General features: G+C 45.0%; 1 pseudogene; it reads left to right on the forward strand.

Annotated features, from left to right (window-relative positions):
• Nucleotides 1-5156: 5156 nt before the first annotated feature.
• LOC143673201 (keratin, type I cytoskeletal 18 pseudogene) lies at nt 5157-6454 on the forward strand (annotated as a pseudogene).
• The last annotated feature ends 519 nt before the right edge of the window (nt 6455-6973 follow it).

The following is a 6973-nucleotide window of genomic DNA, read 5'->3' on the forward strand; positions in this document are numbered from 1 at the left end:
AACCTCAGTGGAAAGTTAGCTGCCTTTCCTCTGAAGAACCAACAAAATAAATCCCCTTTTATTAAAAGCCAATCTGTCTCTGGTGTGTTGCATTCCGGCAGCTAACAAACTAGAACATAAGTCAATGTGCCCAAATTCAGACAATTCAGGAAATGCCCTCATTGTCATCCTTTCTGGGCAACCCCATATCCCTCCTTCTCTCAGTGTGCGGGAGGCTTGAGGAATGGACCATCTGTGGCAGGGCTGGGAACCCTGATGGGCCTTTCATATTCATATCTCAAGTGAGGAGGCTAGTGGTGATGATGAGGCAAACATTGTCCACTTTGATAATCTGGGGCCCAAAAATGGTCATTGCCTTTCCATGTAGGTTGGGTATGTGTGCAGAAATCTGTCTGTGCCTGATCTGAATTACAGTCTCGTAAAATCTTCCATGGCTTCTGTGCATTTGTTTTTCATAGCTCCATGTAGGAGATAAATAAGGATATGCTCAAGGAAGTCATTTACACCATAAATGTGTGCAAGATGCAGGTAACTCATGGCCCTGATCCTGGCTAGGAATCTGTGCAAGTCAGCATAAGCATTTGGGGTCTACTTTCCAGTGTCCTGAGTCCGTTGAGGCCTATTGAAAGGCCCAAATCTTACCCAGCACCCTCTCAGGGCTTTGTCATCTGATTGGCCCCAGTCTCATGCCCAAAGGCATCTGGGTCTCCACAACTCACAGCCCTGTTTTCATCCAGTGGAAAATCACTTTTCATATACTCTTGTTTTATCATCTGAGAAAAAGGGATGGAAGATTGGTTTCATTTCAGGGTATGCCATGATCTCCTTTGCACTTTGCTGCTGGTTTTTCTCTGAACCCAGCAATCCCAAGAGATGGTCATCTGGTCTGTCTTTACATATTTTCTCCAAGGCTTAGAGACCTTCATGCTCTGAAGGGTGGTTTGAGTCAAAAAGGAAAGGGGTTCACCTTTGACATCAGTTCCTGTGCAAATTGCACACTCACAGAACACATCTATCTTCCATGTCTGTCAGGAATTGTGGCCTGAGTCACGTGCATCATATTCCAGAAGGGAGGCTGTACAGAACTGTAGTTCACCCTCTCCTTGCTCTCAGGTGTTGAAAGGATTCCTTTCTGGGGCTATTTCAGCAGTGATGCAAGGAGCATCCCCTCTGCCTAGTGGACTGCCTGCCCTCCCCACCTCCCAGGATAGAATCCCCAGAATAGGATGGCTGGGTCACACACATGAAGATAAAAATCAATAACTTGAGATACAGACATTCTAAAAACTTTCAGTGGCTCAGTGGCTACCAATGCCCATTAGCATGGTTGCTTCCTTGTATCTGCTGAACCCAGCTGTCAGCATTCTCTTTCATTTTGGCAGTGTGGTGTCAATGGGGCAAAAGGAATTGCTTTCTGTGATTTGATTTGTGACTTCCTTGTAAGAAGTGGAGCCCCATCCAGTCACGAACTGGCATTTGGATTTGATTTCTCAGAGGCTTCTGTTCAGGTCCTCAACCCTTTAAAAGTCTTTCTCCATAGGTACTCCAGGCATTTGTCCTTTGGTTGGAGTAGTGATCACCATGGCTGCACATTCTCAGACCTCCCTTTATGCAAGAGAAAGGCAAATCAGTTTGTTTCTTTGACATCAAAGCTGTTCGTAAAATCTCAGTCTTGCCCATGCACTGCCTGCAAAGTGGGAAGGGAACAAGATGGAGCACGGCCCTCCCTTTCATGTCCACAGCAGATCTTGCCTTTCACAGTATGGAGGGCATATCCTCAGGTCTGAGCATGGATTGTTCTAACTTCTGACCTTCAGGACCTGGAGTAGCCAATTGAGGATCACTCCTCTGAAGACCGAGGATGGTTTTTGAGGATTCCTTGGGATGATGCTCTTTCCAGGCAGTGATCTTGGGAGGGTCTGTTGGGACACAGCCACCAGGTGATCTAGAAGTGTCTCAGGATTTTATTATTCCCTTACGTTATTCTACTTTATGGTCTGGGACCATATTCTGTTGTAAGAACTCCTGCCCTGCTTATTTCCCCAAGTCATGTAGCATCTGGGAAATGTTGGCACAGATACAGAGCAGCCCAGTTGCTGCCCTTGAGGGAATCTGCCTCAATGGTCTGACCACAACACACTCTAGCTGACTTGCCAAGACAGGGCTCTGTCTGTGGTTGAAAAGGCCATGGACAAGCAAAACATGGAGAAGGGTGAGCCAATGGATCACAAACTGCTGGACATGATTTCAGAGGATCAAACTAAGTCAGGGGACATATTGTAGAGGACAGCATTAATGGGGGCAGCTTCAGCAGCCTATATCCAGCCCTGTGCACTGAAAACATGCCCAAATGGTGATGGTCAGCATCTCACACACACTCCCACATGCTCTAAGGAAGTCTATTCACACCCACAGTGACCACTTACAGGTTTGCCTAGATTTGGCCCAGGTAGTGTGGGACACAGTTGAAAACCGATATCAGGGAACTCCAAGAGAAATGCCTCTCTTTGTGGTCTAGTGGGTATGAATCCAAGACCACATTTTTCACTTGCAAGGCACCTTCTAGCCAGGATGGGAAGAGTTGTGGATCCAAAATGATCATGACAGCTGTGGGTACAATTTCCAAATTTTAAAATCTGTGTGTTTATGATGTGAAAATAAAGAAAAATCACAATGATCCCTTTTGGAGGCTCTATGGAGCTAACTCAGTATTCACACCCATGATTCAACCAGGCAGCCTGGGTTTTGGGTCCATGCAGCAGTTACTCATGGCCTTTGGGCCTGTTCTCATCCCAAGTGGGCAAACACATGACTGAATGTGAGAGCACATAGTTTGTCTGCACTCCATGATGGGTACCTTTATTTTCTTTCTAGTGAGCAAAACATGCCTTCACATCCATCATCTCAGGGGAAGCTTTCTGACTCCCTTTCAACTGTTTTCTAAATCCTCTGCTATCATCCAGCACCATTTTCAGAGAGGGGCAGGGTAGGTGGGCCCCCATCTTTCAGGAAAGGAGGACTAAGGCCTTTGGGAATAAGGACCCAGAGAGGGAGCCACATAATAAAGAAGCAGGAATTCTGGCCCAGCAGTGCATTGCAGCAGGCTCTAAGGCAAAGCAGATAGGTAGAAAATAGGATCAGAGAGGAAGTCAGTGCTCTCTGCAAGGTGCCCCAGAGCATGGAACACTCCATGGCCCACTGCTCAAGAGGCTTAGACTTGGACTGCCTTTACCAGGGCCTCAGTCACCTTTTCCAGAGTAATGCAGTATCCAGAAGAGGTATCTGCATTTTTAAAGACTTCTAGCTCTGAGATCACTAGAAGTGAAGTCATCCAGGATTGGGGAGTGGGGTACCTTATGGGAGGACACTCTGACAGTTGTAGACTGATGTTCCCACTAGCAAGGTCAGTTACTTTTTAAGCAGATTCATTGAGTTAAGTGTTTCTTGAGCCTGCTTTTGTGAAAGTTTTATTCAGAAGGGTTTTGGGAGATCCATGGTGATTCTGGACTTGGATTGGAAGACTGATTTCTCCAGCACAGACCATATCTCATGGAGTCCACAAGGGATCAGGTAGTCTGGGGCTCCCAGTGAGTATGAGCTGACCAACTCTATCACCCCACAGAGCTGAAGATTCCTCACATGGTCAACATTTTCTACATGACTGATTTTAAGGCAATTATCATTTTCTTGTCACCAAGCAGACTTCCCCAGAAGGGACCAAGATCAAGAACAGGACACTCTAAGCCCTTCTGTGAAGGAAGAGGAAGGGACTCAAATTGCCAAAGGGCAGTACTAACTGACCCTGATGTCTATTGACCTTAGTTTCACTCTTCCTGTGCCTAGCTGGTTGAGTGGGTTGACCATCCCCAATGAGATAGGCCAATCCATGTGGGCACTTCCCTCACAACCAGCTTATCAAGACCTGCATACCATGGCTCCAGCTTCATCCCTGTACTGCTCCTGATGTCAGGATGACCTTGCCCATTAAGAGACTGACATGGACTCCCATGGACCACTCATTATCTTAGGAAGCTCTGCACTTTCCTCAGGCCCATGGGTGCTCACCCAAGATCTTTCCAGGGGTCCCAAACCTACCTTACTCCACTGCAGCATTTCTCAAGCTGCATAATGAATTACCATTGGAAATAGGTAACATTTGCTTGGTGTAAATAGCAACTGCAAGACTTGAATATTATATTATACCCTGTTTCTAGTACAGCCTGAGAACTGAGCATTGGTTCTGTCACATAATGTGTTGATTTGAATGAGATGCTGGCTTTCATCCTGTCTTTCAAATAAGAATTCATGCAGGGTCATCAGTCAGTTTGTTGTACATGGGAAAAGCAAGAGGAACAGTGAACTTTCCATGGCTCCCCAAAAGAAACACACTGGCCTCTTTCCCAGAACAAATGTACATTGCAGTGTCAGAGCCAGAAGTTTAGTCTGACCATCTGAATTCCTTGCTGTGGAGGTCAAAGGACATTACAGAAGTCATAGCAACCACTGAGCAAAATGTGGATATCTTTCAAAATTACATTTGTAAGGACCTTAATTCCAACTATATGCTCCTTGTGTGAAATACAAAATTATAGACAAAGTAAAAACTTCTGACTCAGTCCCAAGACTGGTGGTTGGTCAGAAAGAATAGGTGGAGCACAGAACATTTTTAGGGTAGTAAAAGTATTCTGGATTCTACTGTGTAGCTGAATGTATGACAGCATGCAAGGATCTGAGGTCTCTTTTGTACAGCTCTGCATCCCTTCCATAGGAGTGTAGCTCAAGTTTGGTGTGAAATACCAATGAATGACATAGCAAAGAAAATGAATGTTCAACATTAATCCAATTGGAAACAAATTGCTAGATGAGAAGTAAACCAACTTTCAACATAATATTATCAAGATATTCAGATGCACAGAAGCCAGGAAATAATTACAAGGTACATTAAGAACCAAGATTATATGGCTAAGCCAAATGATCAAATTAAGAAGTTAGAGGAAAAACAGAATTTGGAAGAATGAATCAAGGATGGTCAACAAATCTAAATAACTTCAACAAGATGTTTAATGATATAAAGGATATTAAGAAGACACTAAGAGAGTATAAGAATTAGAGATAGCCATATCCTAAGTCCTGGACTCTTGCCTTCCTCATCATAGAACATAAATTTACCACCCACTCTACCACTTTCTGCACCAAATACTAATCTTTGAGTTCTGTCCAGTTGCCCAGCCACTGGGTTTGGTTGATGAGCAGCACACCCAGTGTCTATGCAGCACACCCAGTGTCTATGCAGGTGCCAGTGGCTTGGGCTACCAAGCCACAGTGTCCCACTCCCCTGGCTCTCAAGGTATCTGGGACCCAAGAGCCTTGCCATTGGGATATCCAGAGGTGTAGTGGGAATGGAGGGCATCCAGGGCAAGAAGGCAACCATGCAGGCACTGAACAACTACCTGGCTTCTTACCTTGACAGGGTGAGAAGACTGTAGACAAAGAATCAGAGATTGGAGGGCAAAATTTGGGCACACCTGGTGAAGAAGGGACCCCAAGTCAGGAACTGAGTCCACTACTCGAAGATCATCAAGGAAACAAGGGCTCAGAACTTTGAAAATTCTGTGGACAATGCCAGAAACCTTCTGCAGATTGACAATGCCTGACTGACTACTGATGACTTCAGAGTTAAGTACAAGATTGAGCTGGCCATGTGCCAGTTTGAAGAAAATGTCATCTATTGGCCCAGAAAGCCACTGATGACAAGAAAATCACTCAGCTGCAGCTGGAGATGGAGATCCAGGCTCTCAAGGAGGTGCTTATCTTCATGAAGAAGAACCATGAAGAGGAAGTAAAGGGCATACAAGCCCAGATTGCCAGCTCTGGGCTGACCATGGAGGTTGATGCCCTCAAGTCTCAGGACCTCAACAAGATCATGGCAGACATCTGGGTCCAGTGTGATAAGTTGGCTCAGAAGAACCAAAAGGAGCTGGACAAGCACAATTCTCAGCAGGCTGAAAAGCACCACAGTGGCCACCTGTCAGTCCTCTGAGATAGGAGTTGCTAAGATGACACTCATGAAGCTGAGACTTATGTCCAGCCCTTGGAAATCAACCTGGATATCATGAGAAAGGAAGGCCAGCATGAGAAAACCTGCAGTAGGTGGAAGCTCACAATACCCTGCAAGTGGAGCAGCTCTATGGGGTCCTGTTGCACCTGGAGTCAGAGCTGGCAAAGACCTGGACAGAGGGGCAGCAGCAGGCCCAGAAGTATGAGACCCTGCTGAATTTCAGGGACAAGCTGAAGGCTGAGATCATCACCTACTGCCACCTACTAGAAGATGGGGTGGACTTCAGACTCAGTGCTGCACTGGGCAACAGCAACTCCATGCAAAAACATCACCCTCTGGATCATGGATGGCAAAGTGGTATCTAACACCAATGACACCAAAGTTCTGAGGCATTGAGGCAGCAGATGCAGGATCCCTTTGGGGAACAGGTGGCCAATAAAAATTTCCACTTCTTCAAAAAGAAAAAGAATTACTAAGAATACATCGAAAAATAGCAGATCTAATGGAAAGGAAAGATATTTTAGATGAAATTTAACTGATACTAGAGATACAACTGCAGATCTGAAGAAACAGAGGAAATGGTCAGGGAAGGTGACAGAAAACCTGAACTCAAACATGCAAATGAACAAATGGAGAAAAAAAGCGTATACATTTGAGCTGGGTTACAGGGAAATAACCGAGAGCATGAAGCACACAAATATGTGGAATATAGGTATCCCAGAAGGAGAAAAAATGGGGAAATGGCCAGGAAGAACATTTCAGGACATAATAGCTGAAAATTTCCCAACCATTATAAAAGACATAAATATGCAAATCCTAGAAGCCCAACATACCCCAAATAGAATAAATTCAAATAGATCCACTCCAAAACATGTGCTACTAAATAGTCAAATATTAAAGAGAAGGGGAGAAGTT

Source organism: Tamandua tetradactyla, unplaced genomic scaffold, assembly GCF_023851605.1.
Source record: "Tamandua tetradactyla isolate mTamTet1 unplaced genomic scaffold, mTamTet1.pri scaffold_188_ctg1, whole genome shotgun sequence".
Lineage (NCBI taxonomy): Eukaryota > Metazoa > Chordata > Mammalia > Pilosa > Myrmecophagidae > Tamandua > Tamandua tetradactyla.